This window comes from Urocitellus parryii, chromosome 2 (genome assembly GCF_045843805.1).
Source record: "Urocitellus parryii isolate mUroPar1 chromosome 2, mUroPar1.hap1, whole genome shotgun sequence".
In the NCBI taxonomy this organism is placed as follows: Eukaryota; Metazoa; Chordata; class Mammalia; order Rodentia; family Sciuridae; genus Urocitellus; species Urocitellus parryii.
In genome coordinates, this window is record NC_135532.1 from 186,115,568 (window position 1) to 186,135,093 (window position 19,526).

The 19,526-nt window shown below is 41.1% G+C and overlaps 1 protein-coding gene across 1 annotated transcript in view; it reads right to left on the reverse strand.

Annotated features, from left to right (window-relative positions):
* Nucleotides 1-5,616, reverse strand: part of Yeats2 (YEATS domain containing 2) — an 88,723-nt gene extending 83,107 nt beyond the window's left edge. Inside the window, exon 1 of the mRNA XM_077795374.1 lies at nucleotides 5,474-5,616. The gene's annotated coding sequence lies outside the window, so the exon portion shown is untranslated. The remainder of the gene's footprint in view (nucleotides 1-5,473) is intronic.
* Nucleotides 5,617-19,526: the final 13,910 nt, after the last annotated feature.

Below are 19,526 nucleotides of genomic sequence, written 5' to 3' on the forward strand. Positions count from 1 at the left end.
AAAAGACCAAGTTTGCTTGTGGAAGTGGGCCCGAAAGATTGTAGCTTGTGTGTTACTGTGAAACAGCAAGAAGGTTATCTGAAGTTGACAAGACAGTTTTAACAGTAGATGTGGATGAGTGTGACTCTTAACAAGAGTAAGCTGAGATCCCCATAAGATGTTAGAGGTTGCAATTGTGTGGCTTGTGTATTCATTCAGCAGGGTGTAGTTTTCTGCATTCACCTAGTGTTTTCTGCAGATGGAATCAAGCATAAACAAATGTGAAATTCACAATATGTTCAGAAAGTCCCCAAATATGAACATTGCTTGGGAACAAATCTGTGTTTTCTTATAGCAAAACTGTTTTGCTCTAAGACTATGATTCAGTTATTAAAAAGAATGTGTAGCCAGCCTCAGCAACTTTGCAAGGCCCTGTCCCATATAAAAAGGGATAGTGATGTGGCTAAATAGTTAAATGCCCCTGGGTTCAATCCCTAGTACCAAAAAAAAAAAAAAAAAAAAGAAAGAAAGAAAAATAATGGGCTGATATGGAAATACTTCTAAAATAAATTGTGAAGTGAAACATGGAGACACAGATCAGTGTGCATATTTTCATTCCTTCTGTATAAACTAGGGAAAAGTGAAGACAGAAAAAAGAAATATTGAAGTATGTTTTCTTTAAGCTTTCTGGGAGAAAAAAAAATCAAAATGATTAATAATAGTTACCAGTGGGTAGTAGATTTACTTTTTCATTTTATTCTTGTCTACCATGTTTGAACTTTCTAACCACACAGATGTGGTATTTGGGAGAGAAAAATGACAAAAGGATTAATCTGGGAGGCAGATTATAGATGTCTGCATGTCTCTATTTTATGCTTATCTTTATGTTTAAAAAAAAAACTAGAGAACATGGAACAACTGGAACTCTCATGTACTACTAGTAGGAATGTAAAATGGTACAAACACTTTGGAAATTTCACTCCTGGGTATTTATTCAAGAGAAATAAAAGTATATGTCCATGTAAGAACTTGGACATGGGGCTGGGAATGTGGCTCAAGTGGTAGCACGCTCGCCTGGCATGCATGTGGCCTGGGTTCAATCCTCAGCACCACATACAAACAAAGATGTTGTGTCCGCAGAAAACTAAAAAATAAATATTAACAAATTCAGAAAAAAAAAAGAACTTGGACATGAATGTTTAGAGCAACTTTATTCGTAATAGTCAAAAACCAGAAACACCACTTGGGCAGCTGAAGTGGAAGGATGGATCACTTGAACACAGAAGTTTAAGACCAGCCAGGCAATATAACAAGACCTCATCTCAAAAAAAAAAAAAAAAAAAAAGACAGGAGAACACAGTGAGAGACTGGGGCTGGGAACATAGCTCAGAGGTAGAACATGTGTATAGCATGCACAAGGCCCTGGGTTCAATCCCCATAACCACACACATTCTTGGAAACAACCCCAAAATCCACTAATTGGTGAATGAATTAAATAAGTTGTAATATATTTGTATAATAAAATTTTATGCACCAAAAAAGGAATAAACTATTGATATACACAATAACGTGAATTAACATCAAAATGATGCTGGGTAAAAGAGGCCAGTTTTTGAAAAAATATAAAATACACTAAGCTGAATGTTGTGGCACGTACCTGTAATTCCAGCTATTCAAGAGGCTGAGGCAGGAGAACTGCAAGCTGGGAGATCAGCCTCAACAACTTAAAAAAAAAGGACTGGAGATATAGCTCAGTGGTAGAGTGCTTGCCTATCATGTGCAAGGCCCTGGGTTCTATCCTTGTTAATCCTCACGCCCAAAAAAGTACATACTACATTATTCCATTTACATAAAATGCAAAGAAGTCTAGTATGAAGGAAAAGGTGAGCAATGGCTACCTGTTGGGGAGGGGTAAGGATAGGGAGAAAAGAGTTTTCAGAGGGGCATGAGGACACTTCGGAGAGATTGGATATTTACTATCTTGACTGTGGTGATAGGTTCACAGACAGATATCTACATCAAAACTTAAAAAGTTGTACATTCTATATATGTGCAGTTTGTGACCTGCCAACTGTACCTCAATAAAGCTGTTTGCACATACACAACACTATTAAACACAGTCTGCCAGAATGTGTAAGAACACACAATGGGAACCCTTATACATTTTTGGCAAAATAAAATGATGCAGCCGTAATGAAAAGTTTGGTGTTTTCTCAAAAATTAAAGACAGAATTACCATATGAACTAGCAACTCTACTCCTACATATGTCTTCAAGAAAAATGAAAACATATATCCTTGCAAACCTATATATGAATATTTTTACACATAATTTATAATAGCATTACTTACAATATCATTATTTATAATAGCAAAAAAATGCAAATAACCCAAATGCCAATCTATTGATGAATAGTAAACAAAATGTACATTCCTACAATGGAATATTATTGAGCAATCAGAAAAGTATTGATACAAGCTATAAAATAGATGAACACTGAAAAACCCTGTACTAAGTAAAAAAAGACACATGTTAGATTGTACTTATAATGAAATGTGTAGAAACAGGCAAATGCACAGACATAGAAAGTAGTTGCCAGGGAAATGAGGGAAGGGGAGAATCAACACTGCTAACAGGCAAAGGGCTTCTTTTTTGGAGATAGTAATGTCACAGAATTAGATACTGGTGATGGTTGCACAATCTCATGAATATAGTAAAATCTCAACAATTTTATACTTCAAAACAGTAATTAAATTTTATTTTGATTTAAAAGTATACCCGTATGCTTGAATAATACTTGAAAAAAAATACAAAAACAATCCCCAATGTATCCACCACTATGAATGAAAAATATTACAAATAAAGTTGAATCCCCACCCCCACCCCTCTTCACCATCACATTAACAGTCCCCCCACCACAGCCCACTCTACATACAAGCAGATCAAACAACCCTTGCCTAGGAGAACTAGTTCTTCTACCTCTGTAGGTCTAGTCATCAAAGTTCACATGCCTGAACATTTCACAATCATCTTCCAATGAGTTCCAATTTCACCTTGACCTTCTCTACTTACCAAAATGTTCTTCATCCTTCAAGAATGAAGTTAAATTCCAACTTATGTATAAAATAAACTCTAGCCTTTGAAACTTTTTTTTTTTTTTTTTTTTTTTGGTACTGAGGATTGAACCCAGGGGTGCTTTACCAATAAGCTACATCCACAATCCTTTTTATATTTTTATTTTGAGAGGGTTGTTTGAGATAAGTTGCTGGGGGTCTAAGTTGCTGAGGCTGGTCTCCAACTTGTGATCCTACTGCCTCAGCCTCCCAAGTCTCCTGGATTACAGGTGTGCACCACCAGATCTGGGAACACACTCATTGTCTTTACTTCCTTACATTCCATTGGACTATTCTGTACTCCACCTCCCCTGCTTTCAGAATTGTGGATAAACAATAGCCTCAGGTTGTCAAATCCAACTGACAATCTTACTAAACATTTCAGAAGCACTGATATGAGGACCAATGCTAGCTTCCAGAAACTCCCTCTCTTGGCTTCCCAAGAGGAGAAAAACCTGCTTCTTCTCCATCATTTGCTCAACCTTTTCCCTCTGGAAGTATCTGAGTATCCAAGTTCTATTTGCTTCTCTCTCTACACTCTTTTCCTAAGTGACCTCACATAGTCCCATATCTTTGAATATATTCTGATCATTCCCAAATGTTCATTTCTAGTTCTAGAAGCTCCCTGAGTTCCAGACCTGTGCATCCAACTACTTTCTCAACATACCAATTTTATGACTAATATGCATCTCAAATTAAATCATCCAAAATGAAACTCATGTTTTTTTCCTCCTCAAATTTCTCTCTCCCAGCTGGGCACAGGAGTGCACACCCCAATGCTAGCTACTTGAAAGGCTGAGGCAGAAGGATCACAAACCTGAGGCCAGCCTGGGCAACTTAGTGAGACCCTCTCTCAAAAATAAAAAAGAGCTGGGATGTTGCTCAGTGGTATAGCATCCTAGGGTTCAATCCCCAGTAATTAAAAAAAAAAAAAAAAAACTTTTTTAAAACCTAAAAAAAATTACTCTCTTCTACTCTGCATCTTAATAAATGACACCATTATCTACTCAGTTGCTCAAAAAACAAAAGCAAAGATTCCTTTCTTTTCTCATCAATTCACTTTCAAGTTGTGTTCATTCTACCTCCAAATTATTATTTTTAAATATTTTTTTAGTTGTCAACAGGCCTTTTATTTATTTATTTATTTATTTATTTATTTATATGAGGTGTTGAGAATGGAACCCAGTGTCTCACACATCTTAGGCAAGCAGTCTGCCACTGAGACACAACCCCAGCCCTCCAAATTATTTTTTAATCTTTTCACTCTTTGGCATCTCCACTGCCATGGGCCTAGATCAAGTTATTGTACACAGCATTGGAACTGATCACCCATCTCTCTTTATTGGCTTCTTCCTCCATGTAGCAGGCAGATTATGCTACTCCCCTTCTCAAAACCTTTTAAAATAAAACTAATGAGGGCATTGTCTGTCCCTATCTTTGAAAGTCTAAACAATCAATGGTAATTATCTCTAGACAGTAAAGTACTTTTTCTAGTTTTGCGTCTATTTTTAAATTCTTCTACAATGAATACTTGCTACTTAACAGAACGATACTGCTGAATACATGTAATATTACATCGCATTTTTTTACATGAGGAAAAACAATGGAAAATATGGGTCAACTGTAACTGTTAAGAAACATGCTTAGATGAAAAATACAAGAAAACATACATCGAAGAATGATGTGTCGGGGCTGCAGTGATATTTTCCCTCCTCTACTTTCTATTTTTTAACCTAACTACACACATAATGGGGGGAAGGTTATACTAAAAGCCTCATTGTCTTCTGCAATGTGGCCACAACCCATAGAGCCAGCCTTTCTTGGCAAGCCCTCACTTTCCGAGGCTCCACTCTAACGCCGCACTGTCTCACACCTCCGGTGCTTGACTCCGGCATCGCGCCTGGAGTATCCCACACCTTTCTCACTCTGCCCACCCTTCAGAGGCGAAGGGCCAGCGGTGATGGCGACAGGTTGGAGGTACATTCCAGAATCTTTGTGGTAAATCCACAACTTGCTGGTGCTGGGCCAATTTTTGTTTCCAATACCATCCACAGGCCACCACGCTGACTAAACTGAAAGCTTGGCCACTGTGGCTCAGAGAGCCACTAACCTACGAAGCGCAGCGCCCCTTCGAAAAGGACCCCTGCACACGGACGTCCGAATTCCGGTTCCCGCACAGGCGGCTCGCGACCTCACTCCCCAAGCCTCCCCCGGTCCCCTCCCCTCCGAGGCCTCAGGCTCCCCCAGCCCCGCCTCGGTCCGGCCTCCGCGCGGCCGGCGGGTGGAGGAGGGGCGCGCACGTGCCCGCGCCGCCCCCGCCCAGACAATGCCCGGGAGAGCGGGGCGCGCGCCGCCGTCCACCCCGCTCCCGCCAGCACTCACCGTTTCTCCGGTCCGTGGCTGCAGCGCGGCCCCGCCGGGCGAGGCAAGGGGGCAGGGGGAGGGGAGGGAGCGAGCGAAGCCCCGCAGAGCTGTCCTGCCACGAGGCCCAGCGACCCCGCAACCCGCGGAAGCGCACGGCTCGGTGGAGCCCGCTCTACCCGCTCCGCACCGCACGTCAGCAGCAGGGGCGGGGCGCGCGCGGCGCTGGCGGCGGGGACGCGCGGGCGGGGGGCGGGGCGAGCTGGGCGGGGCGGGCCCGGGTCTGCGGGGGCTGGCCCAGGCGGGGAATCTGGCCGCGCCACCCAGCTGCCGGGACTGCGGGTGTGGGTGCTGCAGACACCAGCTTCCATCATTTTCCCGTCCAGAAGACGGCGACTTCTAGTCCCAAGTTTGACAGAATATTCATTCTTCCGGCGTTCATGAGCTTCCGTGGTACGATTATAACTGATTTCTGTGTGTGCCGTCTTGGGCCAACTTTTTTTTTTCTTTTTATTCATACGTGGTACTGAGAATCCAACCCAGCGCCTCATATATGCTAGGCAAGCGCACTTCCACTGAGCTACGCCCCAGCCCTTGTGCCAACTTCTATACTAGGTGATGGGGAGACACATAACAGTGACTATAACAACCCATTTTATAGATACAAAAACAAGGCTCAAGCTGGCTCCGTGTGCCTACCTGTAGTCTGGGCTCCTTGGGATGCTGAGGCAAGAGGATCATTTGAGCCCACCCTGGGCAGCAAAGGGCGACCCCAGTGAAAAGAAAGAAAGACAAAGAGAGGAGAAAAAGAAAAAAAGGAAGAAAGAAAGGAAAGCTCAAAAATGTTGCGATTTAACAAAGGTCACACTAGTGACTGTCAAGTCCACCTCTGAGGCCAGCCATCTTATTTCTTTTCCATGGACCATCCTACCCAACACCTCATCATTTCTGCCTAAGATGCAGTAGCCTCTGGCATTCTCAAGGCCCTGGGCTTGTTCCCCAACACTGAAGAAGATGGAGGGAGACTGTAATAAAGCCTCCCAACTGATCTTGAGGGTCTCCTTCTGGCCCCCTTCAGTCCTTTCTCTTCAGTATGTAGATATTTACTAATGGAGTAAGGGGATGGACTTAGAGAGTTTGAATTCTTTGTTTTCATACTTTCTTTACATACATTATCAATTGTTTGATGTATTTAATGCTTAATATGAATGTTTTAAAAGATACACTTCTATATCACCAATAACATATCCAGTTCATTACACTTAGTATGTACTCAAAAAGTAATTATGGCACGTGTGAAAAGTAGGGCCAGGAACTTACTCAAAAGCCATACATGATGAGGAAATAGAGGAATTTATGTCACCTATGGCCTCCTGACCATAAGTTTATTAGGGGTAAAAACAGATTCACAATTTTTTTTTTTAAAGAGAGAGTGAGAGAGAGAGAATTTTTTTTTTTTTTTTAGTTTTCGGCGGACACAACGTCTTTGTTTATATGTGGTGCTGAGGATCGAACCGGTGCCGCAGGCATGCCAGGCCAGCTCCCTACCACTTGAGCCACATCCCCAGCCCAGATTCAAAATATTTGCTATATATATTTGGAAGGGGGTACTGGGGATTGAACTCAGAAGCACTTAACCACTGAGACACATTCCCCCCTTTTTATTTTTTATTTCAAGGTAGGGTCTTACTGAGTTGCTCTGGCTTAAAAGCTAAGTTGCTAAGGTTGGCCTCAAACTTGCAATCCTCCTGCCTCAGCCTCCCAAACTGCTGGGATTGCAGGTGTGTGCCACCATGCCCAGATGCTCAATAAATTTTTATATGTTTCTATTTTGTATTCAGACACTGTGTTCCAATCATTTATATTAGTTAGGCACTGAGGATATTAAAGTAAACAGAGCTCCTGCCCTTGTGAAATTTAGTTGGATTATCATTTGACAGAGAAATAATCTTGACAGAAAGGATTCTTTGAGCCTTAAGCTAAAACTCAAAGAGAATAGAAACTGGGGAGATAATTTTTTTTTTTTTTTTTTGAGGACTGGGGATATAGCTCAACGGTAGAGCACTTGCTTAGCATGTGCCAGGCCCAGGGTTCACATCTCAGCACTCAATAAATTAATTCCTTGAGTAAAGAGGTAAAATGAGAGGTCACAGTGAGTGTGTTGGAGTTCCTTCACTCTTGAAGGATCCAGATCGTCCACTTTCCCTGCTCTAGCTTGGAAAGCTGCCCAGCTCTTGGAAAAGTCCCACACTGAGCAGGGCTCAAGAGCAGAAAGTGGCATTGGGTGGGAGAGGAATCCGAGATAATGCTTCTGGGCTCTGACGCTTGCAGATGGTGTGCCAGAAATCCATACCTCTCTCTATGCTCCCTGCCAGGCATGCAGAAAGTAGGCTGGCTGAGAGCCATGGGTGGACACAGTGTCGGGGGCCAGTTATTCCTAAAGCAAAGTGGCCTTGTGGTATGGGCTGGCTGGAGGATGTAACAAAACATCAAGGGCAAAGCTGAAGGTGCCAGCAAAGCTGAAGTACTCCTAAGTCAGCTGATGAGAGGAGCAAGGATAGAGTAGAGGGGATGAAAGATGAGATTTCAGATCCGAAGGCACTGAAGCAACAGGTCATGAGATGGCTGGCCAACCACTTCAGCAGCTTATGCCACAAGGCAGTGGTAACCAGGAGTGATAAGGCACAAGGCAGAAGAAGCCAGTGAAGACCTAAAATGCACATCATAATTGTGCACAGATCAGAGACCCTTCCTGCTGTAGCCTTGAGGTTTCCCCTAGATCCCATCAGGGACCTTGGAAAGTCAAGAGGGAAAAGAGAAAAGGGGGAAAGTTTTGATAGAACTGAAACTTTAAATTATTTACCCAAATGTTTTTCCCCCAGATGAAACTGTTTTAGACCAGGAAGGACTCAGATAACTTCCATTAGCAAGTTAAAGGTGAGCTCAAGTTGAAGGTTCCGATGGATGGGTGCTGCCGGCAACAATCTGTTATCAACCGGAAGCTCCTAAGAGCTGATGAGTTTGTCATGGAAGAGCAAACATCCCAAACAGGGATGAGAACCTATGAGAAAGCTTGTATCATTTAAAAAGAGCATAGCTATAGTTTTTTACACATTTGCATGCAGTGTGTACATTTCAAAAACAAAGACGGGCTATGTGAAGGAAATGAGCAGAGCCCTTAGAAAGCACAACACAAGGGAACACATTTAGTGTTAGAAAAGGGCTCTTGAAAAATATTCAGTGAGAGCTGAAGAGGAGGAGCTGTTGGGGAGGATTAAGTCTCAGACAAGGTAGATGGAAGGAACTCGGGATTGTTTAAGCAAAAGTAGAGTGCAAGAGATGAGACCAGATATCCAGATATCCGCAGTAGCAAGAACACACAAATAGGTGTGGCAAGATTTTGATCTTTTCCATAAGAGCAAGAGGAAGTCATCAAAGGGTTTTGTTTGTCCCCACCCCATACCTCTGCCTTACCGGGGATTTAACCCAAGAATGCCCTACCACTGAGCTATACCCTAGCCCTTTTTTATTTTTATTTTGAGACAGATTCTAAATTCCTGAGTCTGGCCTTGAATTTGTAATTCTCCTGCCTCAACCTCCCAAATTGCTGGGATTATAGCCATGGGTCACCTTCCCTGTAGCAAAAGGTTTTAAGCAGGAATGATGTATCCAATTCACCTTTTTAAAACTATCATCTGCAGCAGAAAATGCATGGGGAATAACTGGAGGGGTTTGTGAACAAAGAAGCAATGAAGGTATTGGAAAATTTTGTCCAAGTCATCTAGGTGAGAAGTGAGGTTGGCTTACCCTGGGCAGTGGAGATGGAGGGAGGTGAATGGATACAAGAACTGTAGACAAAATACCTAATGACTTGGTGAGGAAGAGACTGGAGAGGAGACGGGAGGAAAAGAAAAGGGACTGACCCCTGCTAAGGCAAAGGGACCTTTAGAAAGTTACCCCTTCTTCTAGGCAGATTTGGGAGCTTGACTGGTGGCTGGAGATTGGATTTCAGGGCCTCTGATTGGCAGGCTCTCCTACAGCGCTTGCCTGCCACCATGAAGGTGGGCCTGGAGAAGAGGATTAGGAGGATAAGGGTGGCTCCCAGGTCTGTGGCTTTAAAAAATGGTGGATAGTAGAATCATTTACTAAGACGGGGTGGGGGAATCAAGAATTCCCTGTGTGGAGCTGGGGATGTAGCTTGGTGATAGAGAAGGCCCTGGGTTTAATCCTGATCACCACAAAAAAAAAAAAAAAAAAAAAAGAAAATTAAAAAATCCCTTTGGGACATTTTGGTTTGAGGTATCCATCTCAACATTAAACAGGTATCTGTGTATAGTATATGGCTCTGGGGCTCAGGGAAGAACTGATGGGTGATGCTGTCAACAATCTGTTGTCAACAGGTAACTGGTGAGAGCCGGAGAGGTTGCCATGGAAAAGAAAACAGTGCTGAGGTTGCACCATCACTACCTATAAATGTCACAATCTGCATTAAACAAGCCACATTTAGAACATTGAGATACTTCACATAGTAACCTGGGTTTGGGCTTCTGTGAAAAATCAGGAGCTGTGGTAACCTGGCCCATGTTGCTATAATTAGGAATCAGCTAACACTGCTTCCTAGGCAGTGTTCCAAGCATTATACAAATTTAGTCTTCCTAACAACTTTATTACTATTATTCATATTTTAAGGAAGAGAAAAAGGAGGCAGAAAGGTTGAGGAACTTGTTACACAGCCTAGAAGTGGTGCAGTTGGGTTGTGGACACACATAGTTGCCTCAGGGTCTGAGAGTTTAGCTGTCCCACCAGGAAGCAGTTAGAAACTTAATCCCATTTAGAGACCCTGTTGCCCTCAGGCCATAGTTCACCACTCCCGAGGCTTTTCTGACACATTGCCCATCCCAGGCTGAGTTACCATTTATTGTTTTATTAGCACTGCTGTCTTCTCACACTAGGGAATTATTTCTTTATACTCATGCCAAGTAGAATTTAAAATATTCAGTTGAGGACTGGGGATGCAGCTCAGTGCTAGAGTGCTAGCCCTGCATGTATGAAGACTGGGTTTGATCTTCAGCACTGAAAAAACAAAACAAAACAATTGTTATTAGTTTATTTTGTGATACTGGCTATTGAACCCAGAGACCCTTTGCCACTGAGCTACATCCTTAACACTTTTTAAAATTTTATTCTGAGACAGAATAAAAATTGCCCAGGCCAGGTTCAGTGGTGCATGCCTGTAATTCCAGTGGCTCAGGAGACTGAGGCAGGAGGATTTCAAGTTCAAGTCCAGCTCAGCAATTTATAAAGTCCCTAAGTAATTTAGTCATACTATCTCAAAATAAAAACAACAATACAAAAGGGTTGGGGATGTGGCTTAGTGGTTAAGTGCCCCTGGGTTCAATCCCTCCTCCCAAATTGCCCAGACTGGCCTTGAACTTGTGATCATCCTGCCTCAGTTTCTCTAATTGTTGGGATTACAGGCAGGCACCACAATCCATGGCTCCTACAAGCCAGAAAGTTAAATAATTATCTACTCTTCCTGACACCCAGGAATGACCATCTGACTGATACTTGATTCTTAATTCTGTTAGCCTCTGCTACCTTCTCTATTTAGATAAAATTGGTTTCATTTGCATGCAACAAGGAACTTTGGTCTTAGGCAAGCAGTTTAGGTGGATTTTTCCACTTAGGAGATGCTGAAGGCCCGAACTAAGGCATTGGTAGAGGGGATGAAAAGATACACAGACAGATGGATAGACAGACAGATATCAAAGAAGAAGAAGTCCTGGCACAAGGTAAATATTTGCATGTTTAAATAACAGAAAAAAAAATCACTCCTATATTTCTGCCTTTGATAAGCAGTTAATATTGTTGCTATTAATGGAAGAGAAAATATAAGATAGACAAGTATTTGGAGAGAAAGAGGTTTTGAAGTTCCAGGTGCTAGTAGTTCAATATAAAGGACTCAGAAATTTATAGAAAATATTTGAACATATGAATCTTGGCAGAACATTTAGATTTGGGGGTTGTCAAATGCAGCCATAGGTGGTGCCATAAGAGTGACTGACTAAAATTACTTAGGGTAGTTATCTGCATGGCAAAAAGAAAACCTGATGATTGAATATTCAGGGCTGAGGTGGAAGAAGAGCTCTTTAACAACAAAAAAAAAAAAAAAGGAAGAGTGGAAAAGAGTTCTGTGACTAGACAAAAACAAGAAAAATATAATTAATAGCATCAAAATTATAGGGAGGTTAAGTTAAGATAAAGAATTCAGATTTGGGAACAAAGATGAAGCTGACAGTCTTGGCAAATGTGATTTCAATAAGGCTGTGGTCTTGAGTGCAGGATGAGAGCCAGATTGCTGTGTAGGAAGAAGCGAGGCAAAGTTGAAACTTTTAAGATATTTGATTAGGCATAAAAGAAAAACCAATGTGGAGTTAGAAGGGAACACAGGGTTATAGAAAGCATTTTAAAGATAGGACAGGCCAGAGTGTGTTTGACTGCCCTGGAAACGTGCTTACAGAGAGGTTGAAAATGAGAGGGGGATAAGGGGACGTCCCTAAGAAGCTGAAAGAATGAGCTTTAATCCTCAATGGCGAAGAAGAAAGGAAATATCCAATCTTTTTTTTTAAAAAATATTTATTTTTTAGTTGTAGTTGAACGCAATCTTTATTTTATTTATTTATTTTATGTGGTGCTAAGGATCAAACCCAGGGCCTCGCCCATACTAGGCAAGTGCTCTACCGCTGAGCCACAACCCCAGCCCCTCCCCCTCAATATCCCATCTTTGAGAGGGCAAAATGTTGGGAGGGATTCTATCTTAAGTCCTTTATTTTCTCTTTGAAGGAGAAGGCAAGATCAACTACTGAAAGCAAAAGTCAAGATTGTGGCTTACTCCAGGAGGATGGTAATTGAACTGTTATAGAGGAAGGGGAAAGACGGAGAGAGTAGGCTTACATTGGCAGCCGGTCAAGAATATCTTGTCCAGAGCCAGGTGTGGCCACACCTGTAAACCCAGCAACTCAGGAGCCTGAGGCAATAGAATTGCAAACTCGAGGCCAGTCTGGCAAATTGGCAAGACCCAGTCCTGAAATAAAAAGGGCAAGAGTCATGGAATGAGAGCGATGAAAGGAAAGGAAAGCTGAGGTAAAAGGCAAAAAGGAAAATAATCAAAGTGGATCAAGGACCTAGGCATTAGGACTCTGCATCTACTAGAAGAAAAAGTGGGCCCAGCTCTCCACCATATTGGCTTAGGAATTGATTTCCTCAATAAGATTCCCAAAGCACAAGAAGTAAAATCAAGAATCAATAAATGGGATGGTATAAAACTAAAAAGCTTCTTCACAGCAAAGAAACAATCAAGAATGTGAAGAGCCTACAGAACAGGAGAAAATCTTTACCACCTGCACCTCAGATAGAGCATTAATCTCCAGGATGTACAAAGAATTCAAAAAAACAACACCAAAACTCAAATAACACAATCAATAAATGGCAAAGGAACTGAATAGACACTTTACAGAAGAAATATGAATGGTCAAAAAATATATGAAAAAATGTTTAATATCTCTAGCAAATTAAAGAAATTAGAGAAAGGCAAATTAAAACTATATTGAGACTCCATCTGTCTCCAGTCAGAATTGCAATTATCAAGAATACAAGTAACAATAAATGTTAGTATGTGGGGAAAAAGGTACACTCATACATTGCTGGTGGGACTGCAAATTGGTACAACAATTATTGTTGAGAGCCACAGTTTAGTTGGAATGACCACTGGCATTTTGCTAGAGGGAATGATTGAAAGGTGACCCTGCTCCGGGATTATGGCAGATCCTGGGGGGGGGGGGGAATAGGGCGGCTCCAGGATTAGGGTGGATTCTTCTGGGATTAGGGTGAATCCTGCTGCCTTGGGCGCCCGCCCGCTACTTGGAGTTCCCCTTGAGTTCTCGCGGGGTTCTGAGAGAATTGGCATGTGGAGCCCAGTGGAGGGACTGTGTTCCTGGGAAGTGTAGAGTGGAGGGAGTGTGTTCCCGGGGAGTGTAGAGTGCCGGTGAGAGTTGGGGAATAAAGAGTTGCTGTTTGAACCTACAAGGCTTTGTGGCGGCTCGGTTATTTTGTACCCAGACAGACTGCGGCATTTGGTGGCCTGTATAGGGAATGCTTGAAGCTTGGAGGTAAGTGAAATTGCTCGCCCCTGAAGGAGAGTAAAAGAATGGGTGACCATTTCAAAAAACAATGTGTTCTTGTTTTGATTTATTTTGTTTTTATTTCAAGCTGCCTTCCCTAGAACTTTCTCAGGCAAACTGGGGAAAATGGTTGGCTCAAGGTTTGAAGTTGTTCACCCCTGAGGAACAGATAGAGATAGACCACAAATGCACATGTCAAGAAAATAGAAAAACTGATACAATGATCTTTTTGTACCATTTTTGTTTCATTCTGTTTCAATTTTGTTTTGTGTTATTTTGTTGGGTTGCGTTATCTTTATAGTAGATCAGAAATTAGTAAAAAACAAACGGAAAGAATGTTAAGTAAATTGTTACAGGTTCAGACTATGGTAGATCAAGTAAAAGAGAAGGTCTCTCGAGTTAGTCAGACAGAAGAAGAAAATTTAAAGGAAAAGGGGCTATCAGAAAAAAAGTTACAATAGGAGGCTGCTACTAACACCTTTCTATCACCAGAAGAGGTAAGTGTCCAACCAACAGCTCCACCTATAGAGACAACATATGCTGTGGGGCCCCCAACTCCCGTAGTTGATAGATGGGATCCTGAGACAGAACCTCAAAGATTAGCATGCCCTGTATTTGATCAGACAGGAGGGCAGTGAATTCACCATACTTTAGATTTCAAAACAGTGAAGCAGCTAAAAGAGGCTATAACAACCTATGGTCCCAAGCACCCTTCACTCTAAGCATGGTCAAATCCATTACCAACTTGGACATGACGCCAGCAGATTGGGCTAGCATGTGTAAAGCTGTGCTAAATGGAGGGCAATATTTGTTATAGAAGGTTGCCAATCAGGAATTTTGCACGGAAACGGCTAGGCGAAATGCAGCAGCTGGTTATCCTTAGAGAAATCTAGATATGTTGTTAGGACAGGGATCTTATGAGGGTCAGTGGCAACAAATTGAATATGATCCTGCAAATGCAGTTAGGGCATGGAAGACTTTACAAGGACATTGAGATTTACAAGGACAATTATCTAAGGTTATACAAGGAGCTAATGAACCTTACGCTGAATTTGGAGATAGGCTTATTCAAACAGCTACCAGAGTTTTGGGGATACAGAACAAGCAATGTCATTAATTAAACAGCTAGCCTTTGAACAAGCAAATCGTTGCTGCAAGGAAGCCATTATACTATGGAAACATGAAGATTTAAACACATATATTAAATTATGTACAGACATTAATCAACAAGGGTAAGTCTTGGCAGCTGCAGTACAACAGGCTTTAGATGCCAGGCCAAAAACATGCTACAATTGCGAACAAACAGGACTTTTAAAAGGAATTGCCCCATAGGAGGAGGGTTTAACAAAACTAGGTATAAAAGGGGTAGAATACTGGGTATTTACCCACGATGCTGTAAAGGGAGACATTGGGCTAATGAATGCCCTTCTCAAACCACCATAGAGGGTACTCCATTATCAAAAAGCAGACAAGGACCAAGTGTTTACCCACGATGTCATGGAGAATAGCATTGGGCTCCATTGCCAAAAAATGGAGGGGGGCCCAATGCTCCGGGGCCCAAGACCACAAATATACGGGGCAATGGAGGAACCCAGCAACACTATCAGGGTAGTGCCCAGGATACATTATCCATTGGATCCCTCATCAGACAAACTAGAGGGAGTGCAGGTTGGACATCTGCGCCTCTGCCAGAGCAGTACTAACTCCAGAGATGGGAATTCAAATCATTCCCACAGGGGTAAAAGGACCTCTTCCCCAAGGAACTGTAGGCTTATTATTGGGACGGAGTTCTTCTATTCTAAAAGGACTTATGATAAGTCCTGGGGTAATTGATCCCGATTATGAAGGTGAAATAAAAATTATAGCCAGTTCTCCAAGGGGTATATCAGTAATTTCACCAGGAGATAGAATACCACAGTTATTAATAATACCCAGCCTGCATGATAAATTTTTCAAATTTATGTTAACAAAGCAATCCAGCTACTTAGAAATCAAAATCCTGAACTACAAATATTTCACTATATGGATGATGTATTGTTAGCACACAAAGATAAAAACATATTGCTAGAATGTTATGCCACACAAATTTATTAAAAATTATAATTTAGAGATAGCAATAGATAAAGTACAATTAAAATTTCCAATTAATTATTTAGGAGTTCTATTATCCTCAGCCATGGTCCGTCCACCAAAAATTCAAATACGAGTAGATCAACTCAAATCACTTAATGACTTTCAAAAGTTATTAGGAGACATAAATTGGATAAGGCCTTATCTAGGCATACCAACAGGAGAGTTAGGACCGTTATTTGATATCCTAAAAGGTCCATCAGATCCAAATTCACCCTGAATGTTAATGTCTGAAGCAAGAAAGGCATTAAAAATCATTGAAACACATATGGAAAATATGCATTTGGATAGAATTGATATAAGTTTACCTTTATTATTTATTGTACTACCAAGAAAAAATATTCCTACAGGAGTATTTTGGCAAGAAGGTCCATTATTGTGGATACATTTATCTTATCCTCCTAACACTATTCTTACTAGGTATCCTGAGGCTATAGGACAATTAATACTCAAAGGAATAAAAGCAGCAAAGGGAGTGTTTGGAGTTTCTCCCAATAAAATTATTACTCCATATACTATGGATCAAATTGATGAGTTAGCTAATGAGTTAAATACTTGGGCAATATTCATGTGTAAATCTAATGTTTCATTTGATAACCACTTACCATCTAATCCTTTATTGTCTTTTTGGTCTTCACATCCTGTAGTTTTTCCAAAAATGACAAGAAAAACACCTATTATGAATGCTCCAAATATATTCACTGATGGGTCAAATAATGGTACAGCAGCAGTAGTTACCCCTGTTCAAACTTTTACATTTTTAGTACCCAATCAGCTCAAAAGGTAGAGCTTAATGCAGTATTATAAGCTTTTGTGATGTTTAAAGATTATGTTTTTAATTTATTTTCTGATAGTCAGTATATAGTTAATGCTATAGTATCCCTTGAAGATGCTGGTAGGATTTCCCCTTCCTCTACTGTTTTCTCTTTGTTTTCCACTATACAAAGTCTAATCTGGGACAGAAAAGATCCATTCTTTTCTTTTTTTTTTTTTTTAAAGAGAGAGTGAGAGAGGAGAGAGAGGAGAGAGAGAGAGAGAGAATTTTTAATATTTATTTTTTAGTTCTCGGCGGACACAACATCTTTGTTGGTATGTGGTGCTGAGGATCGAACCTGGGCCGCACGCATGCCAGGCGAGCATGCTACCGCTTGAGCCACATCCCCAGCCCCAGAAAAGATCCATTCTTTATAGGACATATCAGAGCACATACAGGATTGCCTGGAGCCCTTAGTTTGGGCAATGATTTAGCAGATAAAACTACATATGACATACAAATTTTCTCTACGCTAGAAGAAGCTACAAATTTTCATAAAAAGTTCCATGTCAATGCTAATACTTTACAAAAGCGTTTTAAAATAACTAAGGAACAAGCTAGACAAATAATAAAACAATGTCAAAATTGTGTGACCTTTTTACCACAAGTTAATCTTGGAGTCAATCCTAGAGGACTGATACCTAATCATATTTGGCAGATGGACATCACACACTTGCAAGAATTTGGAAAATTAAAATATTTGCATGTTACAATTGATACTTCTTCTGGATTTTTGATGGGCTCCCTTCATGCCAGAGGAAAAAAAACTAAAGATATTATAGCTCATTGCTTACAAAATTTTGCTACTGTGGGTGTTCCAAAATAGTTAAAAACAGATAATGCTCCTGGTTATACTTCTACCTCTTTTAAACAATTTTGCTCATCATTTGGCATTACTCACATAACAGGAATTCCATACAATCCACAGGGACAAGGCATAGTTGAAAGAGCTCATCAAATCATTAAAATGTATTTATTAAAGCAAAAAGAGGGAATTGGAAAGGGGTATATATCTCCCAAAGATAAACTTAAAATAACCTTTTTTACTCTATAAACTTTTAAAATTTGGATTCATCAGGGCTTAGTGCTGCGGAAAGGCATATGTGTCCAAAAAATGTACATAAGCCCAAGGTACTTTGGAAGGATATTCTAACAGGATGATGGAAAGGTCCTGACCCAGTGATTGTCTGGAGTTGGGGGTCTGTTTGTGTGTTTTCACAGGGAGAACAGCAGCCGATTTGGATTCCAGAGAGATTAACTAAAGCGATTTCTACAGACCAAAAAGAAGATGATTTGGCTCAAATCCATAACAGCTCTTATTCAGAACTCCAGTTTGGCTATTCTTACATCTGCGACAGTGATTCCCCCATTCCTGGAGGCTAATGAATAATGAATACCATTAAGGCCTATTTCAAAAGTAAGAAACCTTGGGGCTTACTTGTGGGAATACCTTCAGACTCATATGCAAGTTACAGAAAGAAGAGTCAAACCCAGGTGGTAACCAGGATGTCTTTTTCAATATCTATTTTATTATTGCCTTTTCCCACATCATGAAGTTTTATTTTATTTTTTGAGCTCATACAGACCTAGGTTAACGTTTTTCTGATCAGTTCTATTTTTTGACTGTGGAGTTTTTAAACATTGCAATGGAGATTTCACTTGTGTAAAGCTACAAGGCCTTTACTATTGTCTTATGTGTTGTATGTTATGTGTGCACACTTCTGTTTTGTGTTGTGTGTCTGTATGTGTGTATGTCCATATATATGAGGAGCGCTCATGAAAAAATGGATCCAAATTTTTTTTTATTCAAATAATTTAAATGGTTTAATTTAAATTAGGTAAAGAGCTGTTGAGGATTGTTTTTAAAGGTGGTTAACAGATCTGTTCACTTTCACCTTTCCTTTTCATTATATTTAATAATTCTGTTCAGCATAATGTAAATTGTTCAGAAAATTGTTTTCTTAGTGCCTGCTGGAATGTTACATAATTTTTTTTTTTAGCCATCATTGCCAGAATTCCTATCTTCATCCCAGTGCCGGTGAAGACAAAGATAAAACCAATCTACAGCTTCTGAGATAGCTATTATAGTAAACTGTATAAACTGATGCATCAATGAATAATAACTCAACAAGTGATGCTCAATCAAGAAGTCGATTTACTTTGGGAGGAAATGGACATATTAATGGATTCCTCTGCTTTGAACTGCTTGCAGAACTTGCCTGGACTATGTATCACTTGCATGCATTGTGAACTATCTGTTGGTGCAGCGAATTGGGTAGTGCTGGGGTATCTTTGCTGATGGTGTCATTGGTGGCACAATTTTTCTAAAAAGAGCCGTCATTTGGCTTGGTGCCTTGGCATTTTGCATCCTCCTCCCTTCTGCTTGTGATGGTTTAAAATTTTGGGGGCCAACAGAGGTGAGACAAAGAAGCTCACCCCCCCACTGGCACCAAGGCCAAATTTGGGGGCCAACAGAGGTGAGGCAAAGAACCTCACCCTCCCCCCCACTGGTGCAAAGGCTATCCACAAGTATGGCTGTATGCTGGACCGGTAGTCAGTGAAGGGTAAGATCCAATTGCAATGGTACCAACCTAAGACAGGATGCTGACTCCTTGAGATCAGCTCATCCAATGACATGTAAGGACCATATGTAGTATTGGACAACCTAAGACAGGCATGGTCCCTAAGCCACATACTTGTTGTTTAATTAAACAGAAGGGGGGAGATGTTGAGAGCCACAGTTTAGTCAGAATGACGCCTGGCATTTTGCTAGAGGGAATGGTTGAAATGTGACCCTGCTCTGGGATTAGGGCGGCTCTGGGATTAGGGCGGCTCTGGGATTAGGGCGGATCCTCTGGGAATAGGGCGGATCCTGCTGCCTCGGGTGCCCGCTACTTTTACTTTGGTTCCCATTGAGTTCTAGCGGGGTTCTGAGAGAATTGGCGTGCGG